Source organism: Pinus tabuliformis, chromosome J (assembly GCF_031772625.1).
Source record: "Pinus tabuliformis cultivar Carrire ecotype Pingquan chromosome J, CPIR1, whole genome shotgun sequence".
In the NCBI taxonomy this organism is placed as follows: domain Eukaryota; kingdom Viridiplantae; phylum Streptophyta; class Pinopsida; order Pinales; family Pinaceae; genus Pinus; species Pinus tabuliformis.
This window is the reverse complement of record NC_142295.1, coordinates 537,335,578-537,350,917: the sequence shown is the minus strand read 5'-3', so window position 1 is coordinate 537,350,917 and position 15,340 is coordinate 537,335,578. Positions and strand designations below refer to the sequence as shown.

Genomic DNA, 15,340 nt, shown 5'->3' with positions numbered 1-15,340 from the left:
GGACGTCTTGGCTTTAAGCCATGAACGAACAGACAAAGAAGGGGGAGCACTGTAAGAATAAAAGAGACAGTGAGACCGAAAGAGACAGAAGAGATCGAAGCAAGAAGCAGAAAACAGAGAGCCGAGCTAACCTACAGAGTAAGGTAGCATCGAGCAGACAGAAGGCTTGAGAGATTCGAGCAATCCCTGAGAGGATATCTGTTGGGAACTGAGTACCAAATTGGACTCACCCCATTCAAGACCAGTTGAGGTCGAGACTTGGTAAGGAAGAGTCTGTGCACTCTAGTGGCTTGGGGAATCCAAGAACCACCCTACTAAGCATTATCTATTTCAGGAGACTCAAATTGAGCTCCGCATTGTAAAAACTATGCTTTAAAGACATAATAAGAAAAGGCCACCACTGAAAGCTAGACCGGAGACGTAGCCCTGGAGGATAGGGTGAACTCCTTATTGATTTGTTGTGTTCTTGTGTTTGCTTACTGTGTTTCTCTTACTATTTTTCATTCTCTAGTGTCTGTGTATTTTGCAATCTGATCGATTCGTTGCCTAAGATAACATAGACACACACCAACACATGAGTCTGTAATACCTTCATTCATTAATTATTTAACTGAGATCACTCACGAGTGACTTTCAGATCAAGTGGTATCAGAGCTCAAGGTTGTTAAGGTTAGACAAGCTTGTGTTGGATTTAACTGTGAATGCTAACTAGATCAAAGCTCAAATTAGGAGAAGGAGAGTTGGTCGAAACTAATCCTGAAATTGGAAGAGTCTATCTTCAGAAGACAATGTCAGAAGAAGGTTCTGTAGGGCCAGACCCTCAATTCATAGATAGTTTCCTAGCCATAAGGTCCATGGTAGAAGAAATGTATAAGGACTTTAGAAAACACAAGGATGAAGATGCATCAGGCTCCAAACAAGACAAAGGAGAAGATGAGTCTTTCCTCCATGACCACTCAAAAGGCAAAGGGAAAAAAGAACGCTTTCTCACACCTCCTAATAGCCCTGAACATAAAAAGAAGGCATCTTTGATTAAACTAGATGTTAAATTTGATTTACTTATATATGATGGAGAGTTGAATGCAGAAAAGTTGGACAATTCGATTAAACAAATTGATGTTTATTGCAGAGTGCAGAGTATTGATTCAGACAAGAGCAAGATTCAGCTAGAAAGCCTATGCCTTGGAGGCACTGCCTTAGTTTGGTGGGAAGGCAGGACCCAAGCTGACATGAAGAGACATGGTAAGACTATTTCTGTCTGGAGTGAATTTGTTTTTGCAATCAAAAAGCAGTTCTATCCATTGGCCTACATGCAGCAAGCCATGATGAGCTGGCAAACTCTTTGACAGTTGAAAGGGCAAAGTGTACAAGGATACACCCAAGAATTCCGAAAGAGCATTGATTCTAGGAATCTCATTAGACTCACCTGAGACTCTATTGAAGTACATTGGTGGTCTACACAACTACAGGAAGCACATTATCCTCATGTTTAATCCCACTAGTATAGATGAGGTATCTGTTCAAGCTACTCATCTAGAGGCTAAAGGAAAGAATGGAAGTCCAGAAGCTGGGAGATCATCCCAACCCACAGCAAGCAAGAATAAGGAGAAAAGAAACAAAAATGGAAAGCAAGGAAGGCTAACACTGCACAGAAAAGCAAGGCTTCATGCACTCACTGTAAGAAGGATGGGCATGATGATGAGCATTGTTGGATTCTGCATCCGAAGCTGAGACCTAAGAAGTTCGAGGGCAAGAAGAAGAAGACTGCTACAGCTATTCAGAAAGATTTGGGGTCAGACTCAGGAGATGAAACAATTATCGCAACCACAAGTATAAAAGGTAAGAATTTTGAAGCATATACTAGTAATTCTACAGAAACTACTATTGATGAAGAAAATGAGAGAAAAAGGCATGAGCTTTTCCATATTCGAGTTATTTCCAAACATCAAAAGATCGATACTTTGTTTGATAGTGGCTCACAAGTAAATTTGATTTCTGAAGCAATTGTAAAGAAGTTGGGATTAGAAACTACACCTCACAAGAAACCATACCCATTAGGATGGTTAAATGATAAAGCACAATTACAAGTGACTAGACAATGCAAACTCAAGTTTTCTTTTGGGTCAGCATTTGTAGATGAAGTTGAGTTAGACATAATTCCTTTGTATATAAGTGGAATTGTTTTAGGAAGACCTTACTTGTATGATAGAAAAGCTATCTTCTATAGAGCTGAGAACAAGTATCTACTTGTTAAATATGGAATCAAATACTTTGTAAGAGCTCACAAGCTCAAGAATAATTATACTCTCATAAACTCAGGGCAAATGAAACGAATGATAAATTCATGCAAACAATTCTTACTGATGGTTGTAAAGGAAAAGAAACCTAATAAAACCAATGTATTTGAAGGTTGTGATGCTAAACAGCAAGCTGATTTAGAAAAATTTGTTTCAAAATATGATATCTTGTTTCAAGAACCTAAAGATCTGCCACCTAAGAAGGAAATAGTGCATGATATTATTTTTAGCAAGATGCTCCATTGCCTAACATTGGGATGTACAAGTTGTCCGCTTTAGAGAATGCTGAAATCAAGAAGCAGGTGCAGGAGTTGCTCGAGAAAGGGTTCATCAGACCTAGCACATCACCATGTGGGTCACCAATCGTTTTGGTGAGAAAAAAAGATGACTCGTGGAGAATGTGCATTGATTACCGAGCACTGAATAAGATAACAATAAAAAATCGTTATCCCCTTCCTCGCATAGATGATCTTTTGGAACAATTGAAAGACCCTGTTTTTTTTTCCAAGCTAGACTTGCACAGTGGATATCACCAAGTCAGAGTTGCAGAACAGGATGCATGGAAGACAGCTTTCAAAACAAAGCAGGGATTGTATAAGTCGCTGGTTATGCCTTTTGGCTTAACTAATGCTCCTGCTACTTTCATGAGATTAATGAATGATGTACTCAGACCTTTTCTTGATGATTTTGTTATTGTGTATCTGGATGACATTCTAATATTTAGCAAAACATGGAAAGAACATTTAAAGCATGTTAAGCAGACATTAGATGTTCTGAAAAGAGAAAAAAATTATGTTAAACTCTCAAAATGTGAATCTGGCAAAACATCTTTGAATTATTTGAGACACATAGTAGGGGGTGGTGAAATGAAGATAGATCCCTCTAAGGTGGCAGTGATTGTAAACTGGCCTACACCCAAATCTGCTACAGAAGTTAGGAGCTTCTTAGGAGTAGCACAATATTGGAGATTTCTAACTTTTCCTTAATTGCGGCTCCCTTACATGCTTTAACAGGATTGAGCAAGGTGTTTCAATGGGGAGGCAAACAGCAAAAAGCCTTCGACACCTTGAAAGAAAAGATTAGTACAGCACCCATACTAGCACTGCCTGATCTTCAAAGACCATTTGAGATCCAAACGGATGCCAGTGACTATGCCATGGGAGCAGTTTTGACACAGCATCATTCTGAGACATTTAATTCTGCAGTAGTTAACAATCCTACATATGATAAAGAATTGTATGCGTTACTACAGAGTGTGAAAAAGTGGAAACATTACTTAATGGGCAAAGAGACAGTAATACATATTGATCATCAACCACTTCAATATCTACACTCCCAAACTAAATTGCAGCAATCAAGACACTATAGATGGATGGGTTTTCTACAATAGTTTCATTTAGTCATCAGATATAAAAAGGGCATACACAATAAAGTTGTAGATATGTTATAAATGCATCTACTATACTTAAGCATAATTCTGTGTTACATGAGAGCTACATTGAACAGTATGATCAAGATATAGATTTCAAATATGCATATGCAACTTTAAGTCAAGGTAAACGAGTAGAAGAATTAGATTATCATGTAAAGGACCGACTCCTATATCACTGTGGGAAGTTATGCATTCCACAAACTGAAAGAGTAAAGATAATTCGAGAAGCACACACTTCTCTAATATCAGGTCACTTTGGGGTAAGTAAAACAATTTCACAGCTGCAAAGATTTTGTTATTGGCCAAAAATGAACGAGACAGTTTCTAGATATGTAAGAGGGTGTACTATGTGTGCTAAAAGCAAGCCCAGCAACAGAAAACTAGGCTTGTACACTCCATTACCAGTTCCTTCTCACCCTTGGGAAAGTGTTTTCATGGATTTTGTTGGAGGACTGCCTAAATCTAGGAAAGGTCATGATTATCTGTATGTTGTTGTGGATAGGTTCAGCGAAATGTGTATTTGATACCTTGTAGTAAACAGATTACCGCTGAACAAACTACAAAACTGTTCTTTCAACATGTATGGGTTCATTTTGGATTACCCACTTCCATTGTATCTGATCGAGACACCCAATTTGTGGGGAAATTTTGGTCAAGTCTATGGGAACTAATGGACACCAAACTGAAGAAAAGCACAGCTTTCCATCCACAAACCAATGGCCAGACCAAAGTAGTCAACAGGACAATGATCTAGTTGCTTAGGGGATATTGCAGCAAACATCCTAAGCTTTGGGATGAACATTTATGTTATGTGCAGCATGCTTACAACAGAGCAAGAGATCTCCTTTTGAGACCTGTTTTGGTTTCACACCAAGGTCTCCATTGGATTTTGTCTTTGGTAAAGACACCACAGTTGAGGGACACAGTGATGTGGACAGGGCAGCTAGGTTCATTGAACAAATCCAAGAGATCCACCACGCAGTATAGGAACAGCTGGAAAAGAGCCAAGCCAAATACAAGGCAAGGCATGACAAGCATCAGATGGAGTATAGTTTCCAATTTGGTGACCAAGTTTGGCTATATATCAGCAAAGACAAAATGCAAGGGGAAGGTAAAAAGCTAAAACCTATTAGGTATGGACCTTTCAGAATACTTGAGAAAATTGGTGAGAATGCTTTTCGCCTTGATCTACCAGCGTACATGCACATCTACTCAGTCGTAAATGCAGATTGCTTGAGATTATTTGAACCTTCACTAATTGAAGATCCCAAAGAGCAAAGTCAATTACCTTCTATTGATGACCTACTACTTGAATATCTTAATGAATTACAGGAAGATACAGTGCTCGAAAGGAAGGTGAGAATGACGCGCAGAGGAGATGTTGAGTACCTCAGAGTTGGGCTCAAGGGTTCAAAGCTTAGCAATGCAAAGTGGATAGAGATTGGACAAGTGAGACAATTGTATCCTCACTTAGTCGATGCTTGAAAACCAACTTTTGGTGGTCCAAAAGCTTTTTCAGTGGGAAGGCCGTGATCCGAATTGGATCCAAGAAAGATTATCAAAATTTTATGACTGTATCAAATCATGACAGACTCTAGAAACTTGTGAACAAAGAGCCATCAGGAAGGACCTCTAGACGGTGGCAGTTTGTAACTAGCAAGGAACGACAAGGAACTCAATCAAAGTGCGTTGACCAAGGCCCATGGAGACTGCGCAGAAGGCAAACTGGCAGTTAGGAAGTCCGGATCGGAAAACAGAGGCCATTTCTGATGCGTTAATGCCAATTGCTGGGCAAAACCCCTTGAAAAGGAAAAGTCCCGAGCGCTCTGTTTCATGGGAAGCCGGGAAACCGTAGGGAAAGCGCTAAAGCAAAAGGCAAGTCACATGCTCCGAAAGCGGCGGAATATCAGAGGCACTTTGGGCGGTAAGTGGATTTGCCAGAAAAACAAGCGATTCCATACATAGCACAATGTGTGTCCGGCGGATGAGAGAGAAAACTGCCTCTCATCACAGGCTAACGGTCGAGCAAGTCAACCGCGCGATAAGAGCGAACATCGTAGGATCTGGAGGCTCCAGATCTAACAGCGAAGACTGCGCCCGATGTATGACCAGATCTGGAGGGAGAATTAAGCGACGGCACATAAAAGTCTGAAGTATGATTTGACCACTGAGTTGGCAGAGGAATCATTACACAGCATAACCGAAATACCGAACTGCTTGAGGAAGAGCTGGCGCAGTTCGTGGGAGGACAAGTGGCCACTTCAATGTGAGACGTTACATAGTGGTGATGACACAGAGGCAGGGAACTCCAAGCGAACAACAGCAGGCGATCCGAAGAGGCGGAAGAGGAAGCGAACAATCAAGGACATCTTGGCTTTAATCCATGAACGAACAGACAAAGAAGGGGGAGCACTGTAAGAAGAAAAGAGACAGTGAGATCGAAAGAGACAGAAGCAAGAAGCAGAAAATAGAGAGCCAAGCTAACCTGCAGAGTAAGGTAGCATCAAGCAGACAGAAGGCTTGAGAGATTCAAGCAATCCCTGAGAGGATATCTGTTGAGAACTGAGTACCAAATTGGACTCACCCCATTCAAGACCAGTTGAGGTCGAGACTTGGTAAGGAAGAGTTTGTGCACTCTAGTGGCTTGGGGAATCCAAGAACCACCCTACTAAGCATTATCTGTTTCAGGAGACTCAAATTGAGCTCCGCATTGTAAAAACTCTGCTTTAAAGACACAATAAGAAAAGGCCACCACTGAAAGCTAGACCGGAGACGTAGCCCTGGAGGATAGGGTGAACTCCTTATTAATTCGTTGTGTTCTTGTGTTTACTCACTGTGTTTCTCTTACTATTTTCCATTTTCTAGTGTCTGTGTATTTTGCAATATGATCGATCCGTTACCTAAGATAACATACACACACACACCAACACATGAGTCTATAATACCTTCATTCATTAATTATTTAACTGAGATCACTCACGAGTGACTTTCAGATCAGCTAGATAGAGGTTGATTCAGTTGCTGGAGGTCGGGAGAATTTCCAAAAGTGGTTAGCAAGTCATTCTCAGAGGTTGAATTAGGCAGACGGCTTGATTACTTGCAGTTTCCTGGTAGAGCGTTCAAGGGCCTGCGCAGGGGTGACACGGGGGATTTTGTGTAGCCTATTTGTGCCAGTTGTGAAGGTGGATCAATGTCGAGTGAGAAAACATTTGTCTCACTAATTTTTTGTGCCCAATTTATCTTATAGAGGATCGCCAGTTTTGGGCATCCAGTTGTACTCATAATTTCTCACTGTTGCACCAGTTTTCCCACATTGGGTTTTTCCCGGGACATTTGTCCAAAAATAATTGTCATTTTTGTTTGCTAGCGTTTCTCAGTTTCCAATATTTTTATTTCTGCAACGTTTATTTTATTTTGTGAAGAAATTGCAGTGTGATTAACTCGATATTAATCAGAAAAATAATAAATTGAATAATCAATTAGGAGAATTAATTCCAGTTGTTGTATTTCAAGGAATTTTCACATGGTAGCAAAGCATATTTGATGGACAAGAAGCTCAAAGGCGGAAGAGAGAAAATTTTGTTGTACAGAGTTAGCAAGCCAAAAAATTCCAGGCCTGCACAATGCCTAGCCAAGCAGTGCGAATCGCTGGATAGGGGTTCAATTTTCAGTTTCAGAGTGGCAGAAAATTCATTGTCTAGAATAGCAATTCCAACAAGAAGAGGGAGCAATAGCAGCTTAGTATTTTCGCAGAGCAGATTTCTTGTTTGGGCATAAAAGGTTTTGCAGTAGTTTGCTAGAGTAGAATCAGTGTCGGGTGGAAGAGAAAGTGCACACGCAAAGGGAGATTTCTCTCAAAGGGTTTCTAGTTCAAAAATCCAAATTTCCATTTGCAGCAGGTAGCACCAACAAACAGTTTTTTTCATTCCAGAAGGGAGTGCAAATAGCAGAATTAGTAGTCGAGCAGGAGAAAAAGGGAGATTTCCAGCACAAGTCGAGTTTTTGCAAAATGGCCACAGTCGGGCTTAGAGACCAGGACAGATTGGATGGTGCATCCAACTATATCATTTAGAAGGCCATAATGTCCTTTCTCCTGGATGAGCAGGATCTGAAAACCTATGCAGACAACATTGTGGCAAACCTACAGACCAATAGGGGTTAGCGACTTTCAGGAAAGAGATGGCCAAAGCAAAGCGGATGATTCTGGATGGAGTCTGGGACCATATAGTCTCACAATATCTGGCAAGAATACAACCAAGAAGATGTGGGATCCTCTGGCAGGGTTATATCAGAGTCCTTCCGAGCAGCAGAAGATGTTTCTGAAAGAGAAACCGCAGAATACTAGGAGGTAGAAGGGTGAAGGCATAGATCCCTTTCTCACTAGAATTCAAGATATCCGGGATCAGCTTGTAACCATAGGAGAAGTACCTCAAGCCACAGAGCTTGTGTGTTTCACCCTAAACAGTGTCTCCGAGTAATGGAAAAACTTCATCCAAGGTATTTTGAGACGAGATACACTACCACGGTGATATAGGATGTTGTAAGACATGTAGCAAGAGGAGATGAGGCGATCTCTAGTAAAGAGCACCATTAGTGGTAGCAGCAGCAAGGGATTGAAAGGTGTGGAGGAGGAAGACAATGTGGCCCTTGCATCAATAGGGAAGGCAAAAGATCCCAATTAGGGACAAGGCTTGCAAGGAGAGAAGAAGAAGAAAAAGGATCTATCTAAGATCAAGTGCTTCAGGTGTGGCGAGTTTTGCCACTATGTTAATTTATGGTATGTTCTATGCTTATAACAATTTACTTCTTTTTCTTATTCCATAGATTAGCAATCACATGAACATAAAATAAAGTGCAGATAGAACATTAAACGATCGACAGAAAACAAGCCAAGACAAGAGACACAAGATGTGGCGGCTAGCTAGGGACAAACCCCACAATGTGTGGGGAAACCCTTTGATCAAATCTTCTTTTATCTTCAATAATTCAACAGAGAGAAATAGTACAATAAATCTGATTCATATCAGCAGTAGCAAACCCTAGATCAGTAGCATGAGCATTAGCGACTTCATTATCAAACTAGGGCAGACGATATCTCACAAACCGACCGTCAGATTGACTTCATTCCACCACCAAAAGTTGCGGCTTCCAGAGGAGGTTCAGATGAACCTACAGTGTAGTTCAGATGAGGAGATCTTCTAGGCCACGTAGGTCAATCTTTACTTTTGCAGTTGCAGCTTTAGTTTCAGCGGTTTCTGGCTTCAAACTAGGGCAGTCAATATCTTGCAAACCGTTCGTCGGATTGACTTCATTCCACCACCAAAAGTTGCGGCTTTCAAAGGAGGTTCAAATGAACCTACAACGCAGTTCCAAAGAGGAGATCTTCTAGGCCACGCAGGTCAATCTTTATTTCTGTAGTTGCAGCTTCAGTTTCAGCAGTTTCTGGCTTCACATGTGTGAGAGAGAGACCCATTTATGTACAGTAGAGAGAGAGAGAGATGTGATGAGATGAGTGAGTGCAAATGAGGAAAAGTCCTCTTATATTTATACACAACGTTGGTGTTTGAATAGATGTGACTGTTTGGCTTCTGAGCCTACATGAGTTGTAGGTCGGCTTGATAATAATTCCATAATCAAAATAAATTCATATCTCCATGAATACTTATCGAAATCGGATGATCTTTATATCAATCCTACACCTCTCGACGAGAGGAATCTAATAAAAATATTATCAGCCATGAATAAGATGACCCACATGAAGTTTTGCCCTGGTTGCCAATTTTAACACTCCCTTTCAACCAGAGAGAACTTCATCTGCAATCTGTCTATCGATCGTTACTATTCATCCATCAAATGCACTGCCCTGTACAGCCTGACCCTTGCCCTGCTCTGCTCTATTCTGCCTGTTCTGCTTTGTCTTGTTCTGCCCTGTACTGATCGCTACTGTTTTGCTCTATTCTGCTCTGCTCTTGCATTGTTCTGTTCTGCTCTGCTTTTGTCCGAATTATGAAGAAGAAGAAATGATCGAGGATGTATCATACCAAATCAAAGTCATTCTCAGAGTATGTACCACTGGTCCCAGACCAGTCTCAACCAACCCGAAGTCAGCGTCATAGTGAGTACAACTCCACTAGTCCTAAACCAGTATCATCCTCCACTTACTCAAAGTCAGTATCAGAGTGCGTACCACTGGTCTCAAACCAGTCTCAGTCGACCCGAAGTCAGCTTCATAGTAAGTACCACTCCTACCATTGGTCCCAGACCAGTATCACAGTCTCAGAGAGTGTACCACTGGTCCCAGACCAGCCTCAACCGACCGGAAGTCAGCGTCATAGTATGTACCACTCTCACTGGTCCCAGACCAGTACTGCACTGACACGAAGTCAGTCTCGGAGTATGTACGACTAGTCCTAGACCAGTCTCAATTGACCCAAAGTCAGCGTCATAGTATGGTACAACTCCTACCACTGGTCCCAGACCAGTATCATTGATCCCAGATCAATGGAGGTCATCCTAGCGTAAGGAGTACGGTAGATACAACGATGCGTCCATCGGTACTACTATGGTCCCTAACTTCATTTCCCTGCTCATTGATCAGATGAGAGGTACTTCCCATGAGTCCCAGACTGCATGGGTAGGAAGCTTTGACAGGAGAACTAATCAATCATGTCCTCACAGGAGAACACATCAATCCTGCTACAATCGCCATGGAGAACACATCAATCCAGGCCTCATAGGAGAACTAATCGATCCTGCTACAATCGCCATGGAGAACACATCAATCCAGGCCTCACAAGAGAACTAATCATCCTGCTACACAAGAGAGCGAATCATCCTGTTCCACAAGAGAGCGAATCATCTTGTCCCACAAGAGAGCAAATCATCTTGTTCCAATGCGCACCACTAGGGGAGGGTGAGTCACCCTGTGGTCATATGTTGTTCTAGTAAGAACCGCAAGCCCTCAGAGCTCCCAAAGCTCAATGTATGCAACATGCAGGACCCTTGTACAAGGGTTTCTTGCCGACTCCAAGTCATTTGGGAAAATCACAGATTAGATCTTTCCTCGAGGCTTTGACAAGGTGTATCGACCTGTACATCATCTTAATGCGATGGAGCCTCCTTGCTCATCGACTTACCATATCCCAGATGATGTCTATCTGCTGGAGCAATTGACGAATATGGGATTCCTCAATAATCGAATCCCACCTCTGGTTGTTACAGAGAATCAAAGTGGTATCCAATGTAAATCCAAATAGCTCATTGAAGAGCTTTCACAACCAGACTGCCTCACATGAGGTCATGCTAGCAATAATATATTCTGCTTTGGCAGTGCTCAAAGCCACCGACTTCTGCTTCCTGCTCATCCAGGATATCGAAGCAGATCCCAAGGTGAAACAGTACCCGAAAGTGCTCTTACGGTCCACCACACTACCTGTCCAATCAGCATCAGTATATCCAAGTAGTCTCACATCTCCGGTAGTGTATCTTAACCCATTGTACCACGAAGATATCTCAGAAGATTCTTGGCATCAATCCAGTGAGGCTCAACCAAATATGAGCTCACAATGCTAACTACAAAACATATGTTCGGATGGAGGTTCACCAAGAACATCAATGCGAATGAGTTTATGAAACTCAGAGGCATTTCCCAAATCTGGTCCGACATCACTACCATATAACTTCTAAAAGTTAAGATCCTCGAGGTAGTCAGAAGCTTGCAGTCCATCATACCGAATCTTTCCAATTTCTTTACCACATATTTTCCTTGAGATAGGAAAATTTCCCTTGGCTTCTGCCACACTTCAAGTCCTTGGTCCTTCATTTCAAATTCAAAAGCCAACTCCCTCTTACATTTGTGAATGAGAGGGTTTGCACCTATTAGAAAGAGGTCATCCACATACAGCACCAGTATGAGAGGCTTGTCATCTTCAACCTTAAAGTAAAGGATAGGATCGGCTTCACTCCTAGTGAATCCCAGCTTCATTAAGTAGCTATCGATCCTCTCATACCATGCTCAGGGTGCTTATTTCAGCCCATAGAGAGCCTTCTTCAACCTGCATACATGAGATTTTCAATCATAAATCTCAAATCTTTCGGGTTGCTCCACGTAGACCTCTTCTTTGATCAAGCCGTGTAAGAACACATTCTTGACATCCATTTGATGTAGGCTCCATCCTTGTGAAGCGGCAAGGGCTATGATCGAGCAGATGATCATATATCTGGCAACAGGTGCAAATATCACATCATAGTCTATACCTTCCTTTTGGGAGAAACCACGAGCAACAAAACGATCCTTATACTTTTCCGTACTTCCATCTATTGCATGCTTTATTTTGTAAAGCCATTTGGAAGTAACAACTGTCTTGTGCTGGAGTCTGGGAACTACTTCCCAGACATCATTCTTCATGATAGACTCATATTCTTTGGTCATAGCATCCTTCCATATTTGATGCTTGACGGCGTCTGAGAATGATGAAGGCTTATTTTGTATGATCGTGCTCATGATGGTCAGGTATCCCTGATACCTATTAGGTTTCTTACTTTCACGAAAGGTTTCTCGGGGTTCAGCTTGTCCTTCAGCATCATCAAGTAGCCCCCTAAGCCATTAAGGCCTCTTTCTAGAAGAGGAAGGCTCATGTGGAGGAGGATAAATCGAATCCATGGGTTCTTCTACATCAGGCATTGATTCATCATTCTTTTCTTTCAGTTCCCTAGTGTCAGCTTCTTAAGAGCTCCTCAAAGTCGGAAGATTGTTCACCTTGCTAAGAGCCATATCTTCGTCAAAGGTGACATCATGACTAATTACGACTTCCCTTTGACCGGCTACATAGATTCTATAGCCTTTAGTATTTACACCATGACCACGAAAATTCCCTTCTTTCCAGACGCACCCAATTTATTTCTTTTCTCTTTTGACACATGAAAATATACAGGGCTTCCAAAAATTCTAAAATGAGAAACATCAGGTTTCTTACCAGTGAACTTTTCTTTAGGAGTCTTGGAACCCAATGCTTGATGAGGGCATCGATTTTGTACATATACGGCAGTGTTTGTAGTTTCATCCCATAGAAACTTCAGAAGTCTTTGATCACTTTGATCACGTAGCATGCCCCAGACAGCTTCCACAATCGTGTGGTTCTTCCTTCCCGCCACATCATTTTGCTCAGGAGTATGTGGTGTAGTAGTCTCCCTCTTAATGCCAGCCTTAGATATGCCTGAGTGAACCAACTGTAATATATCAGAGGTCTTGCTTTGGCTTGAGGGGAATGGTCCCCTTTTGAGCTTTCCTTCAGCACATCCCAGACATACACCTTCTTTCTCTACTTGGAATTCGGGCATCCCTGTTACCATCTGTCTTACATCGGGTAGAGCTTTGTAATGAAGGTGGGCAAACCTTCGATGCCAAAGTTCGAACTGAAGAGTTGTGTCACAAGACATGACACCTAGCGGACTTCCATCGACCTGATATAACACTAAATCCAAGAGTAAAGGCATCTTTAACATTATTTTTCCATATACATACCTTGCCATTGCTGAAGGTTACCTTGTAGCCTTTGTCTTCCATTGCCAAGATGGACACTAGGTTCTTTTGAGGTCAGGTGCATTTAATACATCCTGAACTTTCTAGCCTTCTTGAATGGTTGTCCTCTTCCTCGATACCCAACTCTCCTCTTACCTTTATTGTTGAATTTGTCATTCCTTTGATTTGCCATCAGAGAGATTTTGATCATCGTCCCGGTGTGAGTCCTTTCTATCAGGGCACTCCCTTGCATAGTGACCTGCTTTATCGCAGATGTAACATCGTCCTTTTCTTCCAACCTTAGGTCCAACCTTTCCTTTTGATTTAGTCCCAAAATTATTTCTTTTCTTAGCATGAGAAGAAAAGGCAGCAAGAGGACCTTTAGGCATGGGCATTTCTTGCACTTCTTCCCTAGTTTCTTCTTGAATGCATCTAGCCATTAATTCCTTGAAACCAAGAATTACATTATTGTTCAGAAGGGTAGTCCTGAACACGTACCATTCGGATGGTAATCCTCCAAGAGTCGTGAGTGCCATTCCCCTATCAGTGATAGCCTCCCCAATAGATATGAGATCGTTCCTGACTTCGATGATCCTTAAGAAGTATGCTTGCATACTCTCATCTTTACCCTTCTTAATTCCCTTCAGCTTATTTCTAAGAAACAAAACTTGATTTGCATCATTTACCTTAAATAAACTCACCAGTCTATCGTAGACTTCCTTGGAGGTGTCCAATTCAGAGATGTAGGCCACCAAGTGCTTGTCGATAGAGTCCTAGATGATCTTCTTTGTTTTGACTTCTCCATTTTTCCATTTGTTTCAAGCAGCAGCGGATGCATTTGATGGAAGCTCAACAATATTGCCTCTCACATGATCCAACACTCCTTGATTCTCAAGGGTTAGATTGATAGACATCTTCGATCCGTGATATTCAGCTTTCTCACGGAGCTTGTCTTCGACAGGAAAGAGTGTTGAAGACCCCATCGTTCTTTTAGGATAGCCTTGCCAATCTTCTCTTCGGTGATTGCTCTTGCTCTTGCTCGAGCTTTGTCTTCACCTCAGCTCTGATACCATGTTAATTTATGATATGTTCTATGCTTATAACAGTTTACTTCTTTTTCTTATTATATTTCATAGATTAGCAATCACATGTACATAAAGTAAAGTGAAAATAGAACATTAAACGATCAACAAAAAACAAGCCAATACAAGAGACACAAGATGTGGCGGCTAGCCAAGGACAAACCCCACAATGTGTGGGGAAACCCTTTGATCAAATCTTCTTTTATCTTCAATAATTCAGCAGAGAGAAATAGTACAATAAATCTGATTCATATCAGCAGTAGCAAACCCTAGATCAGCAGCATCAGCGTTAGCGGTTTCATTATCAAACTAAGGCAGACGATATCTCAAAAACCGATCGTTGGATTAACTTCATTCCACCACCAAAAGTTGCAGCTTCCAAAGGAGGTTCAAATGAACCTACAACGTAGTTTAGATGAGGAGATCTTCTAAGCCACATAGGTCAATCTTTACTTCTGCAGTCGCAGCTTCAGTTTCAGTAGTTTCCGGCTTCAAACTAGGGTAGTCGATATCTTGCAAACCGTTCGTCGGATTGACTTCATTCCACCACCAAAAGTTGTGGCTTTCAGAGGAGGTTCAGATGAACCTACAACGCAATTCCAAAGAGGAAATCTTCTAGGCCACGCAGGTCAATCTTTACTTCTGCAGTTGCAGCTTCAGTAGTTTCCGACTTCACATGTGTGAGAAAGAGACCCATTTCTGCACAGTAGAGAAGAGACTCATTTCTGCGCAGTAGAGAGAGAGAGATGTGATGAGAACAGTGAGTGCAAATGAGGAAAAGTCCTCTTATATTTATACACAACGTTGGTGTTTGAATAGATGTGACTGTTGGGCTTCTGAGCCTACATGAGTTGTAGGTCGGCTTGATAATAATTCCATAATCAAAATAAATTCATATCTCCATGAATACTTATTGGAATCGGATGATCTTTATATCAACCCTACACCTCTCGACGAGAGGAATCTAATAAAAATATTATTAGCCATGAATAAGATGACCCACATGAAG

General features: G+C 41.6%; 1 protein-coding gene across 2 annotated transcripts in view; it reads right to left on the bottom strand.

Moving 5' to 3' along the window:
• LOC149228129 (DHHA1 domain protein) overlaps nucleotides 1-15,340 on the bottom strand; it is a 377,957-nt gene that overhangs the window by 37,364 nt on the left and 325,253 nt on the right. The window lies entirely within an intron of this gene.